We start from the raw sequence: 18,472 nt of genomic DNA, 5'->3' as shown, positions 1-18,472 counted from the left end.
TTGTGGTCTAAAAACTATCTGTATCTGTAACACGCAGTGAACTAATTTTTTTTAGCACTGCATTTATGTAAGTTTGCATTTTTAAATATAGATACATTCTCCTATGTGGAATTCAGCCTGCCTTTTTGTGGGGCTTTGTTTTCTTCTGTATCTTTTTTAACAGTATTTCTTTAAAAAATGTTTCCCTCTTATTAACACTCGCTTTTGCCAATTGGAGAGGGTACCCCTTTATTGGGGGGGTACCCAACTCCCTAGGGATCCCCGGCCTGGACTGACTAGCGGTCAGGGATAATGCTTTGGCCGGGGAAACCGGTGAAAGGTTTTCCCTGGCTGTGGCATTATCCCCCCGCTAGAAAGAGTTCGATGCTGGTTCTGGAATTTTCAGGGGACCCCTACTCGTTTTGTCCCCTGATTTTCCAGAACCAGGACCAGCTCAACAAAGCCCTGTGCTGGTTCTTAATATACAGGGGCCCCCTACACATTTTGGCCCCTGTATTTTTTGAACCAGAACAGGCTTTATAAAGCCCGGGGCTGGTTATGCTTTTGGGGAGGGGGTGCACGTTTTTTTTTTTAAAACACACACAGAAGCCATCATGGATCTCACTGATCTGTGATGGCTTCTCTAAAACTCGCACCTTTTAATGCTAATCGCATTAAAAGGTGTCAATTTACATAGTCCTAAACTCGCAAATGCAGTAGCCTCGAGCTGAAAAGTGCGCAGGCTATTGAATTTGCGAGTTTCAGTACAAACTCGCACTTTTTAAAAGTGTGAGAAAGTGCGAGTTTGTACTGTTACTAAAACTGACTACCTATTACATTTGGCCCTAAAGCACCAGAATTTCATTGACCAACTTACTTTTCCTGGAAGTTAACAGCATCAGCCATCCAAGGTCTACTGTAGCTGTACAAGCCTTCGCTGAAGCCGTGAAATGTTGCCCACGTGATTTATTTAGAATTGTATTCAGTGCTAGTCCAAATATAGCCACAAATGTACCTGCAGATATTCTAACACCCCATTTCTACTTCAGGGTCCATAGGCTATCCACAGGATACCTTGGGGGTATAGGCGCCTCAGAGTTAAAGTTTTCAGCCTCCCAGGATGCACTGGGTCCTCTCCTATACCCCGAGCCAAGGCAAATCCGTTTCGTAGGTGCCCGTCTGATCACCATATTCAGAGGGGGGCCCCTGAAGTTTATTTTCAAGCAGCTTTGCTGCACAAGATGAGCTGTACAGCATAGACAGTCAGCCAGAAGTCTATGCTGTCGCTCCTTCACCCCGCCGGTACTGATCCGGGGATGCTGGTGGGTCTCCGGGGTCGCAGCTAGCGGTGACCCCGGCATATCCCTGACTGTGGCCGGATTCAAGGGGGTCAGGTAAGCGGCGGGGTCCCGCGGAGGGTACCGCCGATTCTGTCATTTGGTCCTCAGGCAGGGGGCTCCCTGGGGACAGGCTGCGCATGGAGCCAGGTGCTGATCCTGCGCTTTCCACTAGACCACCAGGGACAGCGGGCTGCAGCAGTGTGGATATGCTCCAGCGTCCCAGGGGTTAATAGCATGCCAGGGGAGCGCGCCTTCCCTGTCTCACAGCCGACGCTCCCCCCGCTGCACAGTGCCTTTCCACAGCGGTCTGGTGAGCTTTGTCAGCGCTCCTCCCCGGGCCCGTCTCCTCTCAGCTCCTCGGCGGCCATTTTCTAGCAAGTGTGCAAATGCTGTTGGAGTTTGATACAGGTGGCATCGCGGTCTGGGTCCCCCCGCATACCTCTCCTCTGATAAGGTCAGAGTGTGCATCGCTGTTTCCTACCAGGCTGTGGTCTGTGTAGTTGATCACAGTGCTTCTAGTGCAGGTTATTTAATTATTTCTGCATTGTATGTGACTATATGCTAGCGCTGTCTGACTGTACTTTCACTTCTGACTATCAGCCATTTTACTATCCCTGTTCTTCCTCTGCTAAAGCCCTTGCGGTGCGGTGTTGCAGGGTGTTTATTGCCTCACAGTAACCGAAGTGTTTTTCTGTGTGGGGAGTCACATACTCTCCGTTTACACTCATCATGTCTGGGAGTTAACGTGAATATCCTCTTCAGCTAAAATGTACCACATTTAATGTACTGTTAGCGGAGGGAGATGTGAACACTGAGGGTTTATGCATGGCATGTTATCTCATATCACGCCCGATTTCTGTCACTGCGCCTGTACAGGAACCGCCCTGGGCTTGTTTTGCTAAGGCACTTACGACCCTTGTGGGCCAGTTGGCGACACCCCCTGCGTTTCCACAGATGGGGTTATCGCAGCAGACGGTAGTCTCATCACACATGCAGGGGTTCCCCAGGCAGTTGATGATACCTCAGGGTCTCCCGGTTTCGCCCCCCCAGGTCTCGTAGGAGCCTGTGTGGGTGAATTCATTGTCCACTATGGTACAGCACCTGACGGACGTTTTACAGGGGTGGTCACCATTGCGGCCTTCTAAGCGGCCTTTATTGTCTCAGACGGCTCAGTATGATAATGATGACATGACCTCTGATTCATGGTGAAATTATTGACTTTTCAGACCAAGAGCCCCTTCGTGCAAAGGAGGCGGAGTCTAAATCTAGTCTATATACCTGGCCTTATACGGGCAGTCCGTGCGGCCTTGGTTATTGAGGATGAGTATCCCCCCCCGTGGCCAAATCTAAATACGCCTTCTTTAAGGATGTTAAGGGAGATGCCACTGTATTTCCTCTATCTGGTCAGTTAGTGGATCATTTAGAGGAGGCGTGGAAAAATGCGGGTAAGCGGTTCCAGCCTCAAAAACGCTTGGCCTTTTGCATACCCATTTGCGGATAATTATTATTTCAAATGGGAAACGCCTCCACAGTTGGATTCTCATGTCACACGCCTAGTGAGGAGTGCTACATTGCCCATGTCCTCCTTAACGGATGTTACAGATCGCAAGGTGGAAATATGCCTAAAATCCATTTATTCCCTTGCTGGAGGGGCTTCCAGAATGGCTATGGCCGTGTGCTGGATGGCCAGAGCCATGGAGCGGTGGGCGGATAACTTGGAGGCGTCTCTGGACACTGACTCGTGGAGTTAGTGGGCAATCTCAGAGACTCAGCCACGTACATCAATGAGGCAGCCTTAGATATAGGTTTCCTCACTTCCAGAATCTCCTCGGCAGCAGTAGCGGCTCGCCGCTCCCTGTGGTTGCGCTCTTGGAAAGCGGATGCAGATTCCAAGAAGGGATTGGAATGCTTGCCCTTCAATGGACAGGTCCTGTTTGGTCCTGATCTGAACAAAATTGTGGCCACGCTGGGAGCAGCTAAATCTGCGTGTTTGCCATCGTCTACAGTCCCATCGGGGTCTGCTACTTCGGCCTTATAGGGCCCAGGGTAAGTCCAACATACAGTCCTTTCCCAGACAGTCGGGTAACAGGAAATCTGCCCTGCCAAAGAGGCAGGCTTGGAATACAAGACGTCCTACTCCCAAGTCGGACGATAAGCCTTCAGCCTGACGGGACGAGCCTCCCAGAGTGGAAGGCCGCCTGCTTCAGTTCACCCAGTGCTGGTACCTGACTACCAAGGACACTTGGGTGCAAGAGGTCTCTCAGGGGTATGCCCTCTCCTTCCGGTAAAGGCCTCCCAGCCGGGTTTTCACCACAGGCCTTCCGTCAGATCAGGACAAGGCCCGGAAACTCCAGAAAGTGTTGCACTCTATGTTCCAGGCTGGAGTTATAGTGCCTGTTCCGTTACCCCTGAGGGGCACGGGATACTATTACAATCTCTTACTGGTGCAGAAACCCAATGGGTCTTACCGGCCCTTTGTCAACCTCAAATCCCTCAACAAGTCTTTGAGGGTCCCTCGGTTCAGGATGGAGACCCTGCGTTCCATTATTCTGGCAATGCAGCCTGGGGATTTCATGGTGTTGTTGGACATTCAGGACGCCTACCTGCATGTCCCTATTATCTTAGCACACCAGCAGTTCCTCAGGCTTGCAGTGCTCGACCAACATTTCCAGTTCCAGGCACTGCTCTTTGGTCTGGCCACAGCGCCTCGAGTCTTTACCAAAGTCATGGCAGTTATGGCAGCCCACCTGTGGATGCAGGGAGTCCGCTTGTTGCCTTATCTGGACGACCTTCTGTTGCTAGCAGGGTCTCCAGAGATCCTCCAGCGCCATCTGCAACTGACAATATCTGTGTTGCAGAATCACGGCTGGTTGATAAACTGGAAGAAGTCAACCCTGGTTCCCTCGCAGAGGATGCTCCATCTCTGGGCCCTGTTGGACTCTCAACAACAGAGGATCTTTGTGACGGAGAAAAAGATCTCTGCATTACAGGCAAAGGTACGCAGTTGCCTTCAGAGCCGCCGAGTGTCTGTTCACTCGGCGATGAGGTTACTGGGCTCCATGGTGTCAGTGTTGGACTTGGTGGAATATGCCCAGTTTCACTCAACACCTCTGCAGAAATTGATCCTCTCCAGATAGAATGGGTTGCCCCATCGGATAAAGACACAGACCATGGTGCTTTCTCCGGAGGTACGTCTGTCTCTGGCCTGGTGGCTGCAGATGGCTCACCTGAACAAAGGATGCCCCTTTTGGGTGGCAAACTGGGTCCTTCTGACAACGGACGCCAGTCTCCGAGGCTGGGGAACAGTGACGGATCCACACTTGTTCCAGGGCAGGTGGACACCAGCAGAATCTGCGCTTCCAATAAACATCTTGGAACTTCGGGCGGTATTCAAAGCTCTCCAGCAAGCAAGACATGTTCTCCACGGAAAACCCGTGCAGGTACAATCGGACAAGGCCACCACGTGGCTTACATAAACTGCCAAGGAGGACCCGAAATTAGGCAGCACTGACAGAGGTGTCCCGCATTCTGACTTGGCTGGAGGGCAATCCCCCTGCCATCTCGGCGGTGTTCATACCAGAAGTCCTCAACTGAGAAGCAGACTTTCTCAGCCGTCATCCAGGAGAATGGTCTCTTCACCAGGAGGTGTTTCAACTCCTGGTGGACAAGTGGGGCCCTCCAGAGATAGACCTCATGGCCTCCCAACACAACAACAAGCTGCCTGTGTACAGGTCAAGAACAAGAGACGAGGAGGCTCTGCTGGTAGACGCTCTGTCAGTACGGTGGACCTTCCAGTTTGCGTACCTCTTCTCTCCGTTCTCCCTTCTTCCTCGAGTGATTAGAAAATTCAAGCAAGAAGGAGGCACGCTCCTGTTGATAGCTCCAGCATGGCCCAGACGTCACTGGTACTCAGATTTTCAGAGTCTCTCCATAGACACTCCGATGCTGTTGCCTCAACGTCAGGACCTGTTGTCTCAAGGTCCTTGCCATTACCTGGACCTGAGTCGTCTGTCTTCGACAGCGTGGCTCTTGAGACAGCCCTCTTAAGGTCCAGGGGTTTTTCCAGCTCTGTAGTTAACACCATGCTCAGAGCTCGGAAGCCTGCGTATGCATGAGTTTACCACAGAGTGTGGCATACTTTTTGAATGGTGTCACCCTAGAGGCTATGATCATCAGGTGTTCAGGATATCCAGGGTTTTGGCTTTCCTACAGGCGGGCTTAGATCACAGTCTTCGTCTTGCTTCCCTGAAGGTGCAAGTTTCTGCCCTGTCAGTGTGGTTTCAGCGTAGGATCGCTACTCTTCCTGATGTCCGCACCTTTCTGAAAGGTATTCAGCCTCCCTTTGTTCCACCAGTGGCTCCTTGGGATTTGGCTGTGGTCCTGAGGGCTCTCCAAGGACCACCATTTGAACCGCTGGGCTCAGTGGATTTAAAATGGCTTACAGCTAAGACTGTGTTTCTTCTGGCCATTGCTTCGGCCAGAAGGGTCTCAGAATTGGGGGCTCTCTCATGTCGCCCTCCCTTTCTAATTTTTCATAGGGACAGGGCGGTGCTTCGCACTCGCCCTGGTTTCCTACCTAAGGTGGTATCTAGTTTCCACATCAACGAGGAAATTATAGTGCCAGCCTTTAATTCCCCAGACCTCTCGGCTGGTGAGGCCTCCTTGGATGTGGTACGTGCTCTAAGGATTTATGTTGACCGTACCAATTCATTTAGGAAGTCGGACTCCTTGTTTGTCCTCTATGGCTTCCGTAAGAAGAGTTGGCCTGCCACTAAGCAAACTTTGGCAGGATTGATTCGCATGACGATTTCTGATTCTTACATTCATGAAGGCCTTCCTGTTCCATCCTCTGATAAAGCTCATTCCACCAGGTCTGTGGGTCCTTCGTGGGCAGCTCGCCGTGGTGCCTCTGTTGTTCAGCTTTGCAAGGCAGCCACGTGGTCCATATCTTTGTGAGGCATTAAGCATTTGACACCTTCGCCTCTCGGGATGCTTCCTTCGGGCGGCGGATTCTCCTTTCAGCACAGGAGCGTCCTCACCCTTAAAGGATACTGCTTTGGGACATCCCCAAGGTATCATGTGGATACCCTATGGACCCTGAAGTAGAAAATATGAGATATGGTAAGAACTTACCCTTGTTATCTCTATTTCTACGAAGTCCATAGGGTTCCACAGGACTCCCACCCTGTCGCACCTGTACTGCAGATGGGCTTTGCTCTGGTCTCCGTTTTTTTCCGTCTCCTTCTGGTGAGAATGTGATTCTTGTGTGTTCCAGACTTCTCTCTTTTTTTTCTCCTCCTCCGGCCTATGGATTGTTACGTAACTGATTTGCCTTGGCTCGGGGGCGGGGTATAGGGGAGGGGCCCCAGTGCATCCTGGGAGGCTGAAAACTTTAACTCTGAGGTGCCCGATGTCTGCCGCCATCGCCTATACCCCCAAGGTATCCTGTGGAACCCTATGGACTTCGTAGAAATAGAGATAACAAGAGTAAGTTCTTACCATATCTCATATTTTCTTTGTATACAGCGACCCAAAACTTTTCAGCGACTGAGTAGTACCACATTAAGGGATAAATTCAGTTAGCCGCAGTGCTAATCCTGTAATAAATTGTCATACATACAGTATAATGCAATGATCTATAGCGTACATGACAAACAATGTACAGTATGGCACGTCATTGCTACTTTTTCAATAATATGTTGCTACTTTTCCCCTAATATGATACTATTTGGCTAATATTATGCTACTTTTATGCAAATTTTGGGCAGTTAAAAGTGCTATGTAAAGTATGGACTGTACAGTTGTGAATGCCGTGCGAAAATACACTTGTGAAACCTTAGCGCGAGATCTGGTGTCACTCTAGTGAACAAGTGTCGTTCCAACATAATCTTTCAGAGACCTATTGCACATGTGTACGGGCAACCCGCCGACCAGTCATACACTTCCTGCAGGGACCAGCGGCACTGACATGTCAACTGAGCTGACAAAATGAAATGATCGCCCAGTTGTGATGTCAGGCCAGACATATCGAGCGGCCGATTAATAAGTGTCCACAGCTTACCACTCGGACAGCGAATTGGTCTGCTGACCGGTCCATCGCCTTAGTGTGCACCCAGTGTGTGTGTGTGTGTGTGTGTGTGTGTATATATATGTGTATATGTATATATAAAAAAAATTCCAGGTCCGGCTTTACCTGTTAGATACCTTCAATGCCGGGAGCACGCACAGTATAAACGGGAAGCAATCGGGAAGCCGACTGCCTATATACCGGCAGCCGGCTTTCCGACTGTCTTAGCCCGGCAAGGGTGAAATGCCGGGCGTCTAGATGTAGACGCCCACATTTCCCCGACGCCGGGAGAACGGCGCCCGGTATTACGATCGTAGTGATGCCGGGCGCCGCGAGCGGACAGCCGCGGGGGTGGAGGGTTAGGTTTAGGGCTCCCGGTGGGGACTTGGGGTTAGGCACCCCCCCGGGAGGGTTAGGGTTAGGCTAGGGGGAGGGAGGGTTAGGCACCCCCGGGGGGGACTTTGGGTTAGGCACCCCCCAGGGGGACTTAGGTTTAGGCAGCGGGGAAGGAGGTGGTTAGGGTAAGGCACTTAGAGGGGGGATTAGGGTTAGGCACTTGGGGGGGAAGTTAGGGTTAGGCACCCCTAAGGAGGGTTAGGTTAGTGGATACTTACCTATCCACGATCGGGATTTCCAGCGCTGTCGGGCTTCTGCTGCGTCGCACTCTGCTCCTGTCATGCGGCCGGCGGTATTTCATACCCATTCCATATAAACAGACAAAATCCACATGGTGTAGCACTCAAGGCAAATAAATAAATGAAACTATAGCAGCATATCTTGTGGCAATGTTTCAATGCCCTTTATGTGTGGCACTGATGGGGTTTTCACTATTCTTTACAGCAATGGTTGAGAAAGGTTTAGGTGTATGAACCATTCATCTTTGACAAAAGGGAGCCGAGCAGTGAAGATTTTAGTGAAGCAATCTGCTGTATAGGAGCTGGCCAGGGTGCTGAAACAGCACGAGGGCATCTGAAACTGAGGCTTTGAATTAAGCAATTCAAGCTGTGTGAGTTACTGACTGCTGCTGCTGGGCCAAGGGCTGCACCCTGATTAGCTCTCTGGGTCGGTAAGCGCCAGTCAGGGATAGAAATGTGCCCTGTTGCTTAGCAGCAGCCTAGCGAGGAAAGGGAGTAAGGGACAGAGCAGGGTCATGTCTGAGGCAGACACAGAGAGACAGCCTCCAACGAGCCCATGAAGATGCCCTGATGCAGACACAGTAGCCAGGAAGGAGCCAGGGGATGCATAGTTATCAGGAATTGAAAAACAAACAACCATCGGCACACCATCAAATGATTTAAACATGTATCAGTTTGAATAAGAGCTATTCGCCAGTGCTAGGGACTCCTAAATGTTCCCTATCATCAGTGTAAAGGGTTGACAATATCACACCGTCCAAATAGAAATACTAACCATACCATACTAAAGTGAGCTTTTCATACAAATAAATTGCTTTAATAACCAGACAAAAATTTAAACTGTAGCTGGTATTGACCAGTATCTTGTGATCTATCAATTTTAGTATTGATGCATTTTTATTTTTTTTGAGTTGTACAAAAACAGTTTCTGTTACTGCCTGTGCATATTGTATATGTCCTTCATAATAGGGCCACTCCTTTTAGATTTTTGTAGTAAATAATGTGTACAGGATTTCTGAGCCCTTAACCAACATGTACGTGCCTCTTGCATGGGTAAACAAAGATAAATTGTCTCCAAATTATGATAGCTCTGCTCTAAATCAGACACTTTTTATGTTTTGAAGATTTCTTTACACCTGTTACTCTAGACATATCTTATGAATGCTCTGAATGTACAGTATCTTGCAACACAGGCAGTCCTACTGTTTGCCCATTCAAAGAAAAATAGCCCTCCTACTAACTCAGAACCCATCCCCACGAGATTGTCAGAATTTCCTGAATGTAACACCTTGTGTGAAAGAGAGTTCTATTGATAGAATTAAAAGTAGTGATCACAAATACCTCTAGACCAGTTTTCCACCCCTGTAACTAGTGGTGCTAAAGGTCAGGACAAAATCGCTAAAGCAACGGCCGACCCGCTATAAGAACACCATATTAGCAGACTCTCACCATCTATCTAAATGCCTATCCTTTACATTATTATAGTCTACCAAACAGATGACTGGGTCATAAAAACACAATTTTTTTCAAATTGTCACAACCATACATGAATATATATACTGTATATGTATAGCTATGGGGATGTCTCAGTTGGTGCACATATGGAAATAACGGCCCAAGGATGTATCGCCACCTGAAATAACAAAAAACTGCTATTGTACTATTCTGTAAACAGCCCTCGAATTTGATGAAAAAGTAGCCTGATAGGAACATCCAATCTATTCTTTTTAAAGGGCTGAGGTTTTGCTACCCATCAAATGAGTTTCTGGTTAAACTGCTTCATTTGTTCAATAACCAAACCCCTCTTGACTTAAACCCATGACTTTGCGAGATAAGAATTTACTTTCTCTTAAATTCCAATCAGTCCATGAACTGCTATAGAGGGTTTAACATATATTGAATCTATGAAAATAAATGATTGTAATAATATAGGTCAAAACCCAATTCCAAGTCATGCACAGATGTTTACAAATATAGAAATTGCTAAGCAAAATAACTTAATAAAATACAGTATGAAAACATTCAAGCAATTAGAAAGCGATTAAATCTGACATAAACTAAATGTTCCAAACACATCTGTTTACCTAACCTCAGCTAATGTATAACTGCATCCCTAACAACCCTTAGTTCTTACAACCCCCAAACAATGATCTTGTCAACATACACTTTTGTACGTAAAGGTACTTGGGAGGTTTATTAAAGCTTGGAGAGAGATAAAGTGGAGAGAGATAAGCTGGGTACCAACTATCCGATTTGTATTGTACAATATATCATATAGACACGGATTGGAAAGATATATCGTACAATTTATATAGTGTGTACGTCTGATCCGTCGTTCACAACGATCATTCATCACATCATCCGACCTGCTGTTCTGCATGTAACGATACATCGCACCGTTGACCCTGGATCGTGTACTGTTTCTAGCACTCGCGAGGTATCGTTACATCGTGTAATGTTCTAATGTTACTAAGGACCAGGTTCGAATAGATCAGAGAGACAAGCTGGGTGAAATGTGTTCCCCTATTTTACAGACACAATGACAGACACATTTGTAAGGTACAACGCAATTTTATTAAGTTGTAATGAATGTTCAGTAAAGTAACCCGTAAGGGTGCGAGAGAATACAGAATAAAGGGGCCTATCCATTAGCAGATAAATTCGAACGATGAATGATTTATCGTTCAGTCGTTCAATTTATCTGCTAATGGATAGGCTCTGAACGATAAAAATGCGCACTCCCGCGGCCGACAAATTAGGTCTTTTGTCTCTCCAACATGTTGGTCAATTATCGTTTATTGCTGACAGATATTAGAAATATCTGTTGCGGTAAACGTCGAACGATTTTTTTATGAAAATGAATAGAAACATTAAAAAAAATCCACTCCCAGAATAATGTCATGCAATATCGTTCGTCGTTTGCAAAAATCTGTCATGTACATGACAGATCTTTGTCACAACAGCCAGAGGAATTTAAAAAAAAAAAAATCTTTTGTCTTTCAGAAAAATCTGCTAATGTATAGGCCCCATTACTTTGCAAATGATTCTGGGCGTTTTGACCGAATACAAGAAAAAATACCTCTCTCCTTGAGATCAATTGATGCACTGGTCACCGCATCTGCATCAGACCGCTGTCGTTAACATGTATATGCCTACCTATATGCTAGGTTTTTACTTTGGGTACTAGAGAAGACTACCTTTTCCAATTGTTATTATTGCAAGATGCTATGTGCAGTCTCTGAATATATATTTTGGAGGGCCCTTATTGTTCAGGCTTATATAGCATAATGGTGTCCCCACTGATTTCCAACACCAGACACATAATAAAGTAACAAATTGTTTGTTATAAAATATCAGTATCTATGGTGTATGGACATAATTGTTTTTTAGAAATTAACCTGTTCAGTCCCTTGGATCTAACTTGTATACCAATACAAGGGCATATTACCGAACGCCGGGATGACGAAGGTAAGTAGCGGGGGGGAGGTTAGGTTTAGGGGTGAGGTTTAGGGTGCGGGGAGGGGAGGTTAGGTTCAGGCACTAGTGGGGGAGGTTGGGGTTTGGCACTAAAGAGGGAAGGTTTGGAGAGGGGGAGGGTTAGCATACCAAACAACAAGTGTCGGTATGCTAGCCCTGTTGGGATGCCGGTGTCTGGATTCTGACAGCCTGGATTCTGACTGCCGGCATCCCATACCCAACCCCAATACAAGACTCTATACGTGTTCCAGGGATTGTGATTTAATCAATATCAGAAATTCCTGTATATATTGATAAGAATTATATGTTTGTTATTTTTGTGAATATCCTCGCTATAATTTTAGCTATAAACCTATTAAAAGTTATATTTTAACTGTTCTCCTATATGAGTGAATCAGACAAGGAGTTCAGCTTTCAGTCTATATCTGTGGGCCATTCCTTTTGTGTATACCAGGGGTGGGGAACCCTTTTTCTCTCAAGGGCAATTTTGATATATATATAACATTATTCGCGGGCCCAGTGACGGCCACGCCGCCTCCGTGTGATGTCTCGCAGGGGTTGGGATCACATTTGCCGGTAATTACAGCAATGCCCGAAGCATCCTGAGGATGTTGTAAGGGCAGCGGTGTGACCGTCTGATGCATCCTAAGGACACTCCAGGCGGCACTGCTGTATAGATTCTGGCTGCAGGGTGCCATTCTAGGTACCCTGCTAGCCAGATGAGGCTAGCAGAAAAAAGCTCAGAGGGCCAGACCAAATGATTCCGGGGGCCTTATAAGACCCCTGGGCCTGAGGTTCCCCATCCCTGGTGTATAAAAATATTTTTTTAACAGCTTAATTTGTGGTGGTGGTTATTTTTTTTTTTTTTACGTATTTCCTAGTTATCATGTGTAGCTGATATAAAAAGAAACATACCTATATGACTATATACCCAGCTGCACAATCAGAATGTGAGGAAAACATCAGCCACATACACATAACAATTAGCAATGAATTGGCTAATCAAGAATAATGAGTGGTTTTATTTAGATAAACCAAACAAAATGACTACTTTGGCAGCATTTCCACAAAATCTCCAAAGCTTTTATAATAATGGTCCCAAGCGTATTTTAAAATGTAATTGTATTACTGTATGCTGCTGCTCAGTTTTTAACGCTCTAAAAACAATATGGATCTGACATTGTCATAGCTAACATCTGTATTTAATTGGCTGGAAACTACAGTACATGTTTTATAATTGGTTTCTTTTCTGCTTCATTTTAATGCATAGCTAATTTTTATGAATATTGAATCCTATTTTATCAAGGGCTGTAAATGGAAAACAAAACACTGGGAAATTGCTCTGATTTTTACTCGCATTAGATTTCACTACTCCATATAGTGTCTGTAATGGTGCATACAGACGGTCAGATCTGTCAGACGATTTTAAAATCAATGAAATCGTCCAAGTCTGACTGCAAACACATCAGATGTCAGATATAGTCATCTGACATGCAGGAACACACATCGTTTATCGTTGCAGGCTCACATGTCAGATTTCCTTTCAGATATGAACGATAGAACGATTTTTAAAATCGTTATAGTCCAGATCTGACACAAAATCTGACTGTGTATGCACCATAATGTCTGTGTACAAATAGTTTTTAGACTTACATTTTCTGTGACAAACAAATGTTGGGCTGGGTTACAGAGACTGCACCTTTTTTATCTTGCTGTTTATCTAAGTTTTATTTCTTCATTTAGCAACTGCTTAGTGACTAGTTAATAGCTTCCTGTATTGTTATAAGCAAATTACAGTGTGTGTGTGTGTGTGTGTGTGTGTGTGTGTGTGTGTGTATAACTGTGTATGTACATATATATATATATTTCTACTTCAGGGTCCATAGGGTATCCACAGGATACCTTGGGGTATAGGTGTGACATCAGTCGCAGGGCACCAAAGAGTTAAGCTTTCAGCCTCCCAGGATGCACTAGGTCCCCCTCCTATACCCCGCCCCCGGGCCAAGGCACCTCAGTTTAGTTTGGTGCCCGGCCGGAGTCGGGTGCACCTGTTGGAGTGGGGGCTAGAAGAGCCCCTGAAGCTTATTCTTCATGCAGCTGTGGCTGCACATCTGGATGAACAGCATGGACAGTCAGTCCTGACGTCCATGCTGTCTTCCCTACACCCCGCCGGTACCAGAACGCCGATACTGATCCGGGGATGCTGGTGGGCGTCTGGGGTCACAGCTAGCGGTGACCCCAGATGCTCCGGACCATGGCCGGATTCAAGGGGGACAGAGGTAAGCAGCGGGGTCCCGCGGTGGGTCCCCGCTGATCACATGGTCCTAAGTCCCCAGGCAGGGGGCTCCCTGGGGACTGGCTGCAGCGTGGAGCCAGGCGACCAACCTGCGCTTCCACTACCCCCTGGGACAGCGGACCGCAGCAGAGCGGTAGCGCTGCGGCGTCCCAGGGGTTAAATGCATGCCAGGGGAGCGCGCCTTCCCTGTCTCACAGCCGGCGCCTCCCCCGCTGCACACAGCCCTCTCTGCACTGTGCTGACTGGTCCTGTGTCAGCGCTCCTCCCCCAGGCCAGCTTCTCTCTGCTCCTTGGCGGCCATCTTCTCTGCAACGCATGGTGAACGCTGCTGGAAGTCTGGAAGGAAGCATCGTGGTCTGGGTCCCCCCGCATACCTCTCCTCCGCTGTGGCTCAGGTCTGTGTATGCAGCGCTGTGTCCTACCAGGCCCTGTGTCTGTGTAGTTGAGTGATCAGCGCTGTTAGTGCAGGAATTGTTATTTCTCTGCATTGTATGTGACTGTGCTAGCGCTGCCTGTAACTATTCTTCTCTAAACTGTCAGCTTTATTACTGTCCCTGTTCTTTCTGCTAAAGCCCTTGCGGTGCGGTGCTGCAGGGTGGTCTCTCGCCTATTTAATACTTAATTGGTGAGAGAGGTCACATACGTGGTGCCATCATGTCTGAAAGTGATTTTCCCCTCCGGCTACAGTGTACCACGTGCAAAGTACCGTTAGCGGAGGGGGAGGGTAGCGCGGAGGGCCTTTGCCGGCAGTGTTTGTCCATGGCGCGGCCTATTACGGTTACAGCACCGGTACAGGAGCCGCCCTGGGCTTGTTTCGCTCAGGCGTTAACAGCTTTAGTGGGCCAGTTAGCTCCGCAGCCCGCGTTTACTCCGATGGGTTTGTCCCAGCAGTCTGTGGTGTCGTCACCCATGCAGGGGTTCCCACGATAATTGGTGGTACCCCACAGTCTCCCTATTTCCCCGCTCCCGGGTTCTCAGGAGCCAGCGTGGGTTAACTCCCTGACGAGTTCTTTACAGCACTTGTCGGATGTGTTGCAAGGGGAGTCTGTGATGCGGCCTCATAAAAGGCCGGTGGCGTCTCTGTCCGCTCCTTATGAGGATGACGAAGGGACGTCTGATGATGGGGAGATTCTGGATCCTTACGATCAGGAACCTTTCCATACTAAGGACGCTGATGCTAAGTCCAAAGTATATATTCCTGGACTTATTCGGGCGGTCCGCACAGCCTTGGTGATTGAGGACGAAGTTCCCCCAGCGGCTAAATCTAAGTATGCCTTTTTCAAAGATGTGAAGGGCGATGCCACAGTCTTTCCTCTTTCGGGTCAGTTGGTGGACCATTTAGAGGAGGCGTGGAAACAACCTGGCAAGAGATACCAGCCGCAGAGACGCCTGGCGGTGGCTTATCCGTTCGCGGATAATTATTTTGCTAAGTGTGAATCCCCTCCACAGGTGGATTCTCACGTGACCCGTCTTGTCCGTAGTGCCACATTGCCGATGCCATCCATGTCCTCCCTTAAGGATGCTACGGACCGCAAGGTAGAAATCTGCCTGAAGTCCGCTTATTCCCTTGCAGGGGGGGCAGCACGGCCGGCTATGGCCATTTGCTGGGTTGCCAGAGCGATGGAGCGCTGGGCGGATTCATTAGAGGCTTCTTTTGAATCCGACTGTCCGGCCGAACAAGCGGAGTTGTTTGGCAATCTCCGTGATTCGGCCACCTACATCAACGAGGCGGCTCTAGACATTAGTACTCTGGTGTCTAGAATTTCTTCAGCAGCGGTAGCTGCTCGTCGCACCTTGTAGCTGCGATCCTGGAAGGCGGACGCAGATCCAAGAAAGGTCTGGAAGCGTTGCCGTTTACCGGAGAAGTTCTCTTCGGTCCGGATCTGGATAAGATTGTGGCCACGCTGGCGGCAGCCAAATCTGCTTGTCTCCCGTCGGCCGCTGCTCCTTCTGGTTCTGGACCATCGTCCTTTCGGTCATCTAGGGCCCAGGGCAGGCCCAAACCACAGTCGTTTCCTCGACAGGCTGGCCCTAAGAAATCGGTCAAGCCCCGGAAACAGGCATGGAGTACCAGACGTCCGGCCCCCAAGCCAGATGACAAGCCTGCGGCCTGACGGTCCGGGTCTCCCCTTGGGGGATCCCAGGGTGGGAGGCCGCCTGCTGCAGTTCTCCCGGTGTTGGTCGTTCACTACGACAGACACTTGGGTTCTGGAGGTGGTCTCTCACGGGTACGCCCTCTCCTTCCCGCACAGACCCCCGGCTCGATTCTTCACCACGGGTCTACCATCAGACCGGAACAAGGCTACGGAGCTGCGGAAGGTATTGCACACTATGCTCCAGACTGGAGTTATAGTGCCTGTTCCATTCTCCCAGAGGGGCCAGGGTTTCTATTCAAATCTATTTTTGGTACAGAAACCCAATGGGTCATATCGTCCGATTCTCAACCTCAAAGCACTCAACAAGTCTTTGCGGGTCCCGAAGTTTCGGATGGAGACCCTACGGTCCATCATTCTGGCGCTGGAACCTGGGGACTACATGGTGTCATTGGACATACAGGACGCTATGGCGGTCATGGCGGCTTCTCTGCGGCTGCAAGGAGTCCGCATGTTGCCGTACTTGGACGACCTGTTATTGGTGGCAGGATCTCCAGAGCTCCTGTTACACCACTTGGACCTGACCATTGCACTGCTGCAACGGCACGGCTGGCTAATCAACTGGCAGAAGTCCACTCTAATCCCATCTCGGAGGATTCTGCATCTTGGAGCCTTATTGGACTCGGGACAGCAAAGGATCTTCGTGACGGAGGACAAGATCTCTGCTTTACAGTCAGGGGTGCGCAGTTGTCTGCACAGCCGCCGGGTGTCCTTACACTCGGCGATGAGGTTACTGGGCTCCATGGTGTCGGTGTTCGACATGGTGGAATACGCCCAGTTTCACTCCAGACCTCTGCAGCACCTGATCCTGTCCTAGTGGAACGGGCTGCCTCAGTCTCTGAAGTTCCAGACGATTGTGCTCACCCCGGAGGTTCGCCTGTCCCTTGCGTGGTGGTTAAAGACGACCCACCTCAACAAGGGACGTCCGTTCTGGGTTCCAAATTGGGTCCTGTTGACAACGGACGCCAGTCTTCGGGGCTGGGGAGCAGTTTCGGGTCCACACTTGTTCCAGGGCAGGTGGACACCGACAGAAGCGGAGCTTCCAATAAATATCTTGGAACTCCGTGCGGTCTTCAATGCTCTCCTGCAGGCACAGCGGTTTCTCCAGGGTCACCCGGTGCAGGTCCAGTCGGACAATGCTACCACCGTGGCCTACATAAACAGGCAAGGAGGAACTCGCAGTCGGGCGGCTCTCGTAGAGGTCTCTCGGATCCTGGTTTGGGCGGAGCGCAATCTTCCGGCCATATCAGCGGTCTTCATCCCGGGAGTGCTAAATTGGGAGGCGGACTTTCTAAGTCGCCAGGACGTTCATCCAGGGGAATGGTCCCTGCACCCGGACGTTTTTCAACTACTGGTGGACAGGTGGGGTCTTCCAGAAATCGACCTCATGGCGTCCCGGCACAACAACAAGTTGCCGGTGTACCGGTCTCGCACAAGAGACGAAGGGGCGTCTCTGGTGGATGCTCTGTCCGTCCGGTGGACGTTCAGGTTCGCATACCTGTTCCCTCCGGTCTCCCTTCTTCCACGGGTAATCCGGAAATTCAAACAGGAAGGAGGGACGCTCCTGTTGATAGCTCCCGCGTGGCCCAGACGGCACTGGTTCTCTGACCTTCAGGGTCTGTCCGTGGACAGTCCTCTGCGGTTGCCGCTACGACCGGACCTTCTGTCTCAGGGTCCTTGTCTTCACCCGGACCTGACTCGGCTGTCTTTGGCGGCGTGGCTGTTGAGACGGCCATGCTGAGGTCCTGGGGGTTTGCCAGCTCTGTGGTGCGTACCATGTTACGAGCTCGGAAACCGTCTTCCGCGAGGATATACCATCGCGTGTGGCATACGTTCTTCCAGTGGTGTCGACCGAGAGGTTATGCACCGCGGGAGTTTCGTCTGTCTCGGATTCTCGCCTTCCTGCAAGCGGGACTAGATCATGGGCTTCGCCTTGCTTCTTTGAAGGTACAGGTTTCGGCCCTATCTGTCTGGTTTCACCGTAGGATTGCTACAATCCCGGATGTGCGCACCTTTATGCAAGGTGTTCTCCGTATTCAGCCGCCCTTTGTTCCACCTGTGGCGCCTTGGGATTTGGCTGTGGTCCTGAGGGCTCTCCAAGGACCGCCGTTTGAACCACTGGGCTCAGTGGATATTAAATGGCTAACAGCTAAGACTTTTCCTTCTGGCCGTTGCTTCAGCCAGACGTGTTTCTGAGTTAGGGGCTCTTTCTTGTAGACCCCCTTTCTTGGTTTTTCATGGGAACAGGGCAGTGCTCCGCACTCGGCCCGAGTTTCTTCCCAAAGTTGTTTCCCAGTTTCATGTTAATGAGGAAATAGTTGTTCCGGCCTTTAACTCACCGGGTCTTTCCGTGGGTGAGGCCTCTTTGGATGTTGTGCGGGCCTTAAGGACTTATGTTGACCGCACTTCTTTGTTTAGGAAGTCGGACGCTTTGTTGTCCTCTATGGCTTCTGTAAAAAGGGTTGGCCTGCTTCAAAGCAAACTTTGGCAGCCTGGATCCGTATGGCTATTTCTGAAGCTTATCT

The 18,472-nt window shown here is 49.1% G+C and overlaps 1 protein-coding gene across 2 annotated transcripts in view; it reads left to right on the top strand.

The window, feature by feature from the left end:
* RAD51C (RAD51 paralog C) overlaps window positions 1-18,472 on the top strand; it is a 99,787-nt gene that overhangs the window by 69,070 nt on the left and 12,245 nt on the right. The window lies entirely within an intron of this gene.

Source organism: Taudactylus pleione, unplaced genomic scaffold (genome assembly GCF_031769625.1).
Source record: "Taudactylus pleione unplaced genomic scaffold, aTauple2 ptg000487l, whole genome shotgun sequence".
NCBI lineage: Eukaryota > Metazoa > Chordata > Amphibia > Anura > Myobatrachidae > Taudactylus > Taudactylus pleione.
The sequence above is the reverse complement of the archived record's forward strand: the minus strand, read 5'-3'. Positions and strand labels throughout refer to the sequence as shown.